This window comes from Topomyia yanbarensis, chromosome 1 (genome assembly GCF_030247195.1).
Source record: "Topomyia yanbarensis strain Yona2022 chromosome 1, ASM3024719v1, whole genome shotgun sequence".
Classification (NCBI taxonomy): Eukaryota; Metazoa; Arthropoda; class Insecta; order Diptera; family Culicidae; genus Topomyia; species Topomyia yanbarensis.
The window spans coordinates 154,349,168-154,360,917 of NC_080670.1; positions in this window are offsets into that span (position 1 = coordinate 154,349,168).

Sequence of the window (11,750 nt, forward strand, 5' to 3'; positions counted from 1 at the left end):
TTTGCGTTCCATGCGAGGCTGACTTGTGTGCTCACCTTACTCATTCCTTGCTAGGCTTACTTTTGTGCTCGCCCTACCCATCCATGTGAGGCTGACTTGGGTGCTCACCCTATCACCTGATTCACTCTCAATCGTGCCACTCTATTGTACCTTTGTCACTCCCTCTGGCATCCCATGTGGGACATTTTTCTTAGGCCCCACTTCTGACATACCATGCGAGGCTGACTTTTGTGCTCACCTTTTTCATTCCTTGCTAGGCTGACTTTTGTGCTAGCCTCTACCAACCTGTAAGGCTGACTTTTATGCTCACCCTTAACATGCAGTGTGAGACTGACTTGGATGCTCACCCTTTCACTCCTCTGCCACGCCATGAGGCATCGATAGCTTAGTTCCAACATACTATGCTACGACCCTCCCGTCTTGGCATGAGGCAGTCCACTTATACGCCTATACACTCACTCTTCTGTCTTGCTTCGGGGTGGCTGGGTTTACCCCTTACGCGGTTGCCATTCGCTGCGCCAACCTACCTCGGCATGAACAGACCATTCACTCTCTTATTTTGCGCTTGGCCTTTTTCGCTCCAACTAACCAATCACTAGTTAGCCGTGCCCGCCGTCTGTTGCTCGGTTCGCCAGATTACCTGTAGCCTACTGGCAATCTGGATGGTAGCAGCCGAGACTGCGTTCCACTTCTCCACCGTTTGACACATCCGCTGAATAAGGGTATCCGGGGTTGTGTCCCAGCCACAGACGTCAAGCATTGCTCTTCTTTCGACGTCGAACCGATGACATACGAACAGTATGTGCTCGGCAGTTTCATCTACACCTGGGCAGTCCGGGCAGACTGGGACCTCCGCGTGTCCGAACCTGTGGAGGTACTGACGGAAACAGCCATGGCCTGACAGGAATTGTGTCAGGTGGAAGTGAACTTCCCCATGGGGTCTTCCCACCCAGCTCGATATGCTAGGTATCAGCCGGTGGGTCCACCTACCTTTCGAGGAGTTGTCCCACTCACGCTGCCATCTGGCGACCGAGGTCACCCTGGTGCGCTCGCGGGCTCCCCTATTTCCACGTAGCTCAAAGCACTCCTCATCTTCCCGAATGACCAGCCCGACTGGCATCATGCTCGCTATCACGCAGGATGCATCGTGTGATACCGTGCGGTAGGCAGATATCACTCTGAGGCACATCACGCGATAGGTGCTCTCCAGTTTCTGTAGGTAACTGGTTACCCTCAGTGCTCTTGACCATGACGGGCCGCCGTACCTGAGGATAGATACGGCAACGCCTGCCAGTAATCTACGTCTACTGGCGCACACCTTTGAGCTGTTGGACATCATTCTCGATAGTGCCGCAACAGCAGTCGACGCTCTCTTGCACGTATAGTCGACATGGCTGCCGAAGGTCAGCTTGTCGTCTATAATGACTCCGAGAGACTTCAGACTTCGCTGTGAAGTGATCGCGACTTCTCCCACATGGATAACTGCATGTTGTGCCGACTTGCGGTTGTTGACGATAACTACCTCCGTCTTATGATGAGCGAGCTCCAGGCCTCTCGCGCTTATCCATTCCTCCACCGTGCTAATCGCGTGTTCTGCGGTTTGTTCTACCTCAGGAATTGACTCCCCGTAGACCTCCAAGGTTACGTCGTCGGCAAAGCCGACGATCTTGACCCCAGGAGGGAACTTCAGTCTCAGAACCCCGTCATACATGAGGTTCCATAGCACCGGGCCTAGGATCGAGCCCTGCGGGACTCCGGCGGTAATCGGAACCCTTTTCTGACCGGCATCGGTCTCGTATAGCAGTACGCGGTTTTGGAAGTAACTTTCCAGGATCCGGTACAGACCCACCGGTAGGCTAAGCCGGTGTAACGAGAGCGCGATGGCATCCCAGCTTGCGCTGTTGAATGCATTCTTCACGTCAAGTGTCACTAACGCACAGTATCGAATACCTCGCCTTTTCCGTTGGATCGCTATCTCGGCAGTATTTATCACTGAGTTGAGAGCGTCCACTGTGGACTTACCCTTCCGAAAGCCAAACTGGTTGCTTGACAGACCGTCCGTACCTTCCGCGTACGGGGTGAGCCTGTTGAGGATGATCCTCTCAAGCAGTTTGCCAGTCGTGTCTATCAGGCAGATTGGTCTGTACGCCGATGGGTCGCCTGGCGGCTTCCCGGGCTTCGACAACAGCACCAGTTTCTGCCTTTTCCATCTATCGGGGAAACGGCACTCGTCAAGACATCTCTGCATAGCTAGCCTGAACATGTTCGGGTTCGCTATGATCGCTGCCTTGAGAGCGTTGTTCGGAACTCCATCCGGCCCTGGAGCTTTGTTCATTGCTAGGGATTTAGCCACTGCGAGTAGTTCTTCGTTCGTCACTGGAGCCACCATTTCGACCGTGCCCGCACTGTCTCGTAGTGTTACTATGTTTTAATTGCCGCAAGGTTCTACTGTATCGATTTTGTTGGCCGACGCCGGCGGTAAAACATGATGATGAGTTATGTTCTACCATAGACCATGCGGTAGACTTGGGTGGAACGCCCAACTCCTACTATGCAGAAGGCAAAAAATTCTTCACATTTCCTTTCGATCATGCCCATATGAGCCTGCCTAGTTCTAGTTTTCCGTCCTAAGTTTATAACTGATTCGCTCTAGAATACCTATCCGTCTTTCAATTTCATTGCTTTCGTTTCTCTTAGTCTCAAATTTGCCGAAAATAGCCAACAAAATCGATACACTGTCTCGTAGTGCAGGTGGCCAGGGGCTTGTGGCTCGAGACGGGAAGAGTACTTCGATAATCGTTGCCAACCGGTCCGGAGACCGTTCTGGGGGTGAGGAGCCCCCTTTGGTCTTGGCCATCACAATCCGGTAGGCGTCACCCCACGGATTCGCGTTGGCACTCTCACACAGGTTGTCGAAACACGCTCTCTTGCTGCTTTTAATAGCCTTGTTAAGGGCTAATTTCGCAGCTCGAAACACTTCACGGCGGTTCTCTCTTGCATCCTCGGTGCGAGCTCTTTGCATCCTACGTCTAGCTCTGAGACAGGCTGACCGTAGAGCTGCAATCTCGGCACTCCACCAGTATACCGGGCATCTACCGTTTCTTGGCAGTGTTTTTCTCGGCATAGTGGCGTCGCACGCGCGTGATAGAACAGCTACCAGCGCATCCCCGCTTAGACTGTCGGTGTTGGCCTCCAGTCCCAGGGCCGCGGTGAAAGCTTCGCTGTCGAAGTGATTGGACTTCCACCCGCGTACCTGACAGGGATCTCCCGCCCTCGGATGCTGCACACCATAGTTGATCTTAAAGCGGATTGCCAAATGATCACTATGGGTGTAGCCTTCGTCTACCCTCCATTCCATGCCTGGAGCCAGACTCGGGCTGGCAAAGGTCAAATCAATCCACGCCTCCACTCCGTTTCTACGGAATGTACTAGCGGAGCCATCATTAGCTAGCACAGTATCGAGTTTCGCAAACGCTTCCATTAGCGCTTGACCCCTGCTATTTGTACAGCGGCTGCCCCACTCCACTGCCCAAGCGTTGAAGTCTCCCGCTATTACTACCGGTTTCCGGCCCACGAGGTCCGACGAGAGCCTGTCGATCATCTGGTAGAACTGTTCTATTGGCCACCTTGGTGGGGCGTAGCAGCTGCAATAGAACACACCATTGATCTTGGCAATCGCCACACCCTCGGCGGAGGGGTGTATTACCTCTTGAACCGGGAACCTTCCCGTTGTACAGATTGCCACCATTCCAGACCCGTCCGACACCCAATTGCTGTTGCCGGCAGGGATGCTGTACGGGTCTGATAAGAGGGCGACATCTGTCCTCGACTCCGAGACCGACTGCCACAGCAGCTGTTGGGCTGCTGCACAATGGTTAAGATTTAGCTGTGTGACTCTCACGGCTTCTTCTTATTTAACTCGCCGAAGGGACACGAAGGTCCGCCGATAGCATGTTTATGGGCTTGCTTCTTGGAGGTGCAGATAAGGCACTTATATGCCTTAGTGCACCCCCGCTCTTTATGCCCCTCCTCGCCGCATCGACGACATAGCTTGCTCCTGTCTAAGCCTTTGCATTCGTAAGCTTTATGGCCGGATTCTAGGCACCGATAGCACCTGTCCACTGAAGGCGGCTGGGGTATACTAATAGGGCATACCGACCAGCCGATCTTCAGCTTCCCTTTCTCGGTTACCTTTTTGGCATCCGCATTCAGTAGCCTGAGGTAGGCTACTTGGGTGCCAGAGGGTCCGTCCCTCAATCGCACAGAGGCCCGCTCGATTGTAACGCCGCATTGCTCCTTGACGGCTGCGACGACGTCTTCTGCGGTCGTGAACTCGTCCAAGTGCTTGCACTGGAGAGTTGTTTCCGCACCTAGCGACCTGATTTGGGCGCCCTCGCCAAGGACCTCTTGAGCCAAGGCCTTATATATTGCACTTGATTGTGCGCCTCGCTTCAGCACCAGGAGCATCTCTCCCGTGTTGGTGCGTCTTACGCTACGCACATCCTGCCCAAGGGCCGAGAGGCTTTCGGCCGCCTTCATCGATTTAAGGACATCGGCGTATTTGTCCTTGTCGGTTTTTAACCACAAGGCTTCGCCTCTGTCCTTGGCCTTCCTCGCAGGCCGCGGTACCTCCGGTTTCGGTGCCGGCTTTTTCTTGGTAACCAGCGTCCAGGGGTTTGAGCCCCCCTGCCCCGGTCGTGCCGGGTTGCTGGTACCATCGCTCTCCACAGCGAGGTCACTCTCGCCCTCGCTTACCTCACCCAGGCGGCGTTTGACCTTGACGGTTGCACGCCGATTGGTGTCGGTTTTGGCACCCTCTCCTGGCGACTTCCTAGGGCGCTTCGCATTCGATGCCGTCTTGCGATTGCCCTTTCCTTTTCCCTTCGAGGGGAACTCGGTCGCCGCTCCGATCGACGTGGCTGCTCCGTAGAAGGTAAAGGCCACTGTCTGTGAACCTCTATTGACCTTCTCTCTTTCCTCCCTATTGGAGGCCACTGTCTGGGTTTCTCTGTCGGGCCTCTCCCGACATTCTACCCTCTCAACATATGCCTGCTGTTCCTGTCTTGCGACACGAACAGCTTTCCGGAGCTCCAGAAGGCTCAGCTTCAACTCCTTGGCTATGTTCTGCTTTGCGCTAGCGAAGTCGATTATAGCATCGAGTTGCTTCGCTACTTTGCGCATCGCAGCTATTGGCCCCTCCGATGCATTGGTAGGGGTATTGCCTACCGCTGCTGGGGGGTCACTGGTGCTTTCGAGTACAGCACTCATCGTTCCACTACTCTCCCCACGGGGGGGAGACCTCGCCAAACCACCTCTTGCGAAGGGGTTTGGAACCTCCGTCTGTTTATTTTTATTTTTATTTGCCTCCATGTATAGTCCCACGAGTAGCGCGAGAAATATATGTCCGCCACGCCAGAGCTCCGCATTAGCGTGGTAAGGGACGCTTACTGTGGGGGTTGCCCAGGTACCCCACAGGCTCCGTTAACGATCGAGCATCTTTTTCACCCCCTCGATCACTCATCCCTCGGCACGGGTCGCTTCACGCCTTGGAATTGGGGTTATGCCCTACCTTGCTTTACGTGGTGATCTCGGCCCGGATCATCACAACCATCCTCCTTTACCAGGGCTTTGGACCTGTAGCTCTGGATCTCAATAGTTCCATGTACGTATGTTATTACAGACATGCTACTATTGGGATCCGTCATTCGCTAGCGGAGTTAGGAGAACGGTGTGTGGCGGCGAAGGATGAACCACGAGCTCGCTGCACTCTATGACCAACCCAGTATCCAAAAGGTGGCCAAAGCTAAAAGGATACGGTGGGCAGGGCATGTTGCAAGAATGCCGGCCAACAATCCTGCAAAGATGGTGTTCGCTAATGATCCGGTTGGCACAAGAAGGCGAGGAGCGCAGAGAGCACGATGGGCGGACCAGGTGGAACGTGATTTGGCGAGTGTTGGGCGTAACCGACGTTGGAGAGCTGCAGCTACAAATCGAGTATTGTGAAGGCAAATTGTCGATTCATTGTTATCATGAAATTGATGTTGAACTAAATAAATGAAAATGAATATTCTACCGCACTCCTTCAGAGAGATCCTCGCCAACAGCCCCGTCCGAGAGGAAGTGCTACTGTCCTTTCTTAAGGATGCGGGACTCCAGAAAGAAAAGACAATTATCTGGAAACGAAACAAAGGTGAACAAACAAAACAGAAAGTCATTTGAGATCTAGCCAGGGACGAAGTTCGAAAACGTTCCAAAATTAGATTTAATTTTCGCCAGAATGGTTCAAAATTCATCAAAATAGCATAAAATAATAGCGAACGCTAACTCATGTGCATTCCTCCCATGTTCAAGGACATTATTCCACAAAATTCAGATCAAAACAGTGAATCAGAAAGTTATTACAGCTTTTTAAAAATCATCATTGTTTTCCCTACACTAAAAAAAATCCTAACCCTAAGCCCAAAACAGTTACGCGAAGCCCCAAGCAGCAAAATTAGTTGTAACGCTAATTTGAATTGCTATAACTACACTGTTCTCCAATAGATCCGTAAATTTATGACTCTCGTAGATAAACCCAAGTTTGCAGATGTGTTTAGACGCCACGAGATTAAAAATCGTTCAATATTACGAATAGAATTTCGCCATATTTCTATTATCACCATGCCCATGTAAAGCCGTTAGTTTGAGCAAAGTCTGCCATCTTTGTTTAATGCATTGAGTCAAATGGCCGGGCAACAATAGGGGCACTCGACGCGAGTTTTCGTTTCGCTCAAACACGAACATTTCACTGTATTCAGGGCATTTGTGTTTGTATGCAGCGCAAAACCCGATTTTGTCAGCATCCGATTTTATCAGCCCGCGATTTTATCTACTCCCGATTTTATCAACTTCTTGACCCGATGTTATCAGCTTCATATGAAAACTGATAGTTGGTAGTTTTATGGGCTCTAGCAGACGAACCAAGTTGAATTCGAGAAAATCCTTTCTTGGTCATATATTTATTATCTTAGAGATCCGAAAAATGCAAAAATAAAAATATCATTTTTTTTTTGAATTTTGCACTATCAGACCTCCTTAAGGGGAACTTAAAGTAAATAATCAAAAAAGAACGAAAGAAGAATATTTTAAGACCTTCGGTTTATTAAAAAGACAGAAAAATATATGTCCCTATTTTATCAGCTTAAAATTCGCCAAGGGGCTGATAAAAACAGGTCTTCACTGTATTGGGTATTTAAAAAAGTCTTTTGTGGGCCTTCCAAATATAATGTGCTCTTGATGAATAACATTTTGTGTTGTAGAAGTTGTTTTCGATATTGTTTTTCGAGTACTTCTACTACTCAGTAAATTTTCTTATTTTGAAACATTTTGTGTTATTTAAGGTGATTTTCAATCTTTTTCACGAATGATTCTATTTATCGACAGTGTGTGAAAAGATCTTTCAATATCTTAAAAGTTATTACACCTACCCACAAGCAAAAGATGTTTACATAAAACTTTTCTATAAAATATGCAGGTGGGGTAAGTTGGCGGAGATGCACGCGGGACAAGTTTGCGGTACTATTAACAGTACAAAAATTGTCATCAAATATTTTTATTTTTGGAAAGTAAGAGAGAGAACCCTTGTGTATTTCTTCAATTTCATGGCTAATCGCCTGAGGAGTTCTAAAACGTTGCTTTTGGATATGAAGTACGCGTCGAACTCAAAATGCTGAAGTTTTATGAATGTAAGAGAAAATGAATGAAATGTCGGATAATATACAGATTAATGGAAAAGACATTCAGCACATCCCATAAGGATCCTGGAAGTAATTTGCATTCGATTGCTTATTTTTTAGTGTACGGCCTACCCCTCATACATACCGGGTTTTCCGCGTCACATATTTTTGTCTATTAAAACAAAAACAATGCAACAAGCCATGATCAAACTAATAAATGTTGTCACCAACGCACCGTTTTTTTTATACTGCGTAATCTACCTAAAACAAAGCGATAATGAATAAAAATTGAAATCACCGCTAACTAATTCCGGTCACACTCAAACAAATGCCGAATACACGAGACCACGAATTCTGATCTATAGAAAGTTGATCATTTTGATCATACAAACTTTGTGAATGTATAATCGTAAGTATAACTCGCTTTTAGGGAGATTAGTCATTAAAATCACAACCCTATATGAAAAGGTCTGTAATGTTTACAAATTCCTCCGAAGACATCAATCACTCAGATTTAACGATTGTGATGTGATAAATAAATCGCGCAATTTTGCCGGAGCAACAGGATCAATTAAACATTACCACACATTTTCCGATTGGGCCATCCTGGTTTTATATTTACATTTTTCGGGCTTGTTGCTAGAAGATTTGGTATACCGACTCACCAGGGCTGCGATACCTAGTCTCGTGATCGGGCTACCATCATGCATGGGGCTGACAAGGCACCGTATATCTCCTACAGCCACCCATTCCGAGACAGACACTGTGTCGAGTCACTCCTAACAGAGAGAACAGATGCTCTGTATCTAAGGTGAGTGACTACATAGTGGGGCCTCATGTGACACGATAATACAGCTTACTACGTTTGGAGTTTCAGTTGCTCAACATTACGGATCAATCTAGTCGACTTTCATCAAGTGTACCACACTTTTCAGTTGTTTTATAATATGAAAAGGTTTGAATGTAATTTAATGCAAACAGGACGATATTTCAAGACAACAGTTACCTGGACAGCGAGAATCTTTAGTTAACTACTCAAGTACAGCTAAGTGTCTCTGTGAAATACTAGTTTTAATAGTTTGAATATCACCTTCATTCAACCGCACAGGTATTTATCAATTATCAATCCATTTTCGATACTGAGATTACCAACCAAGGTTTATTATTTAAACTCAATAATTTACTTTGCAGCAAAATTCCGAGCACCGAATTCAAAATTTATTGTTATACTTAATCAAATGCATATAATCGGGTACTTTGTGAAGATTTATTTGATACTTTACTGTACGTCTTTCAATCAGGATAGCGCAAATAGGCTCAAACGAATCTAAACTAAACCATAAACACAAAAACGAATATTATAAACTTTTTGAAATTTACCGAGAAACTACCATCTAATGAACCGTCTTTATAGTCATTCAACCAGCAATACCGTCTAAGAAAGTGTTCAACAGCAGTGTTCAAATTGCACGCTTAGGGCGCACATGTGACTATCGAAATATGATCAGAGGCATAAAAGTAAACAAAGTTTAAGCGAAATGACATCATGACCTCAGCACGCCTAACAAGTTCAAAGCAAAACTGATACAAACACGAATATTAAAATCTAAAGATAGCATCGCATTGTTCATGAACTCGCCCACGCCCGCTGAGATAAAAAAATACATCAATAGTCAGTAGCAATTTCGAGTACCAAGTTCTGAACAGAATCCAACAGGAAGCCATCAAAATGTTAGTATAAACTGTGCGTGGCCCCCAACAGTAGCGGTAGTAGAAGTTATCAAAACACAATTCAAACATAATGGACGGTGGCGCCCCCTGCCATTCTTTGTCGTTCTGCAACCGAACAGCACTGGTTCAGTTATGCTACAATTTCAGCCGTGCCGCCGTGCGTCCTCTTTTAATTAGGCCAACAAAACTCAGTCAGCTCGGTATCGTGTAACGAGGGGCTTTCTCCAGGAACGACTCGTAGCAAATTTTCGTTTTAGTCTTGTGCAGAGATTTTATTAGATCTGCTCTAATCGGAAAGAACACAGGTCTCGTGGTGTAGAAGATGGAGTACTACAGTTCTAAGGATCTACCTGGCTGTACCTAAGCATAAAAATTCCACAAAATGGTTATGTGACACTAATTTTTAGTTTAATAACATAACTTTCTTTCGACTCTCGAGCCCCTTGTTCATGTTAGTTTTTGTTATTCTCATCCAATTCAACATGTCTATTGACGGAGATGAGCAAGGTTTGATTCACACGATACATTAGCTTCCACCAACGAAACAGAATGTCAGCGATACGTCACCATTCCGCTAGGAACAGTTAAATGCATTTTTCGTATGCGCATGTATACGTGCCATAAGTCGAAACTTTTCATCTCGATGATATGGGGCATGAACGCCTCTATTTAACTAATTTTAACGTTAAGTTGACGTGCTGTACCGGTGATGGAAGACTAACGGATCATGCAGATGGTACATAAATCAATTGGTAGCCGGCTATTGTGGTTAATCTGAAACGATCTGTAGTAAAACCGCATGCGACCTTTTTCGGGCCGATTAATCATCTCCGACATTTGTATTATTTGAATCAGTGCTAGTTCAGAATGCGGAAAAGTAAGTCAACTGACTCATTTAATGTATTGGAAAATGAACGACAGTAACACTTCACACTGTCAAATTGTTTAATTGTTTAGTTGAAATTAAAGCAGCGTTTCCAGTTATCTCAGCAAGTTAGTTAAACTCCCCAAATTGGCTTGCTAACTTCGGTCGCACCAGCCAGCTATAAAAACTACAGCGCCAACTCGCCAGACTTACAAAGCACAAAATAGAACATGTGCTGTAGGGGAAGATGGGGTAAAACGCACCCCCTAAGGAAATATGATCATAACTAAGCTATAGAACATCAATTGGGAGAATTTAATTACTGATATCACGTAGCCAACATTTTCCTCTGTAATCAAAATCATAACGCTTTGCAAAATATTCAAAAACATGAAAATAATTCAATTCTTCAAAATAATTAAAAATCACCTTTTGAAAAATAAGCGGGGCAAAACGCACCTGTGCGGGGGCAAAATGCACCACAACAATGGGGCACAATGCACTACAACAACGGGGTAGAATGCACCGCAACAACGGGGCATAATGCTCGGTGAACAAGCAAGTAGTTTTGTTTTCTAACGAGATTTCACAAAAGTGTGCCATTAAATAGCCTTAGGTTATGCAATTGGTAGGTTTTCAGAACGATTTTTCTGTTTTCGATTAAAAACCAGCAAAATCAGAAAAGAGGGCATTTTGCCCCCGATGGAGCAGAGATATAAATTTAGCAAAAAGTGAATTATTTAGTAGATTTTTCATATGTATTGCGACAGAATAATGAACAACGGTATAAATAGAACTGGAATGCTCTAATATAATAGTAAAACAGTATTTATAAGAGCTGAAAATCCTTGTTGCACGAGCCACAATAATTACATGAGAAGGGCACGTTATTGTTTTTTGTTTATTTCTCGAACAGCTATTGTTGTACAATTGCCAAACTTTGACAGTGTATGTTTACTATGGCGGACTTCCGACTTGTGTTACCGTTTTCTAGAAACTTTCAGCTGTTTTCGATATAATCAAGAGGTGCATTTTGCCCCGGGGGTGCGTTTTACCCCATCTTCCCCTATAAATCATCATTACGTTTTGTGATCACTTCAGCTGAACATGAAAAAAAATGAAAACAAATAAACATTCGAAAACGAAACGACCGACCAGCGACGCCACGGCTTAGATCATATAAAAAAGATAGTCACTCATTCGTCACAATTCATACAAGCGAACATAAAATATAGAACAATAAGCAGTTGAGAACAATACATTAGTCAACAAAAATCTCTAAGAACAATTGGAAAGCATTTAATGACAACCTGTGGGAACATGATCGTTTTGAAACGTGTACACCTGATATAAGCCAACCAAGTGTCAGAAATGACAGCCGCCCAGGAAAACGGTAACATGGACGTAGTAACCCGAACAGCATAACAAAGAAATTCAGT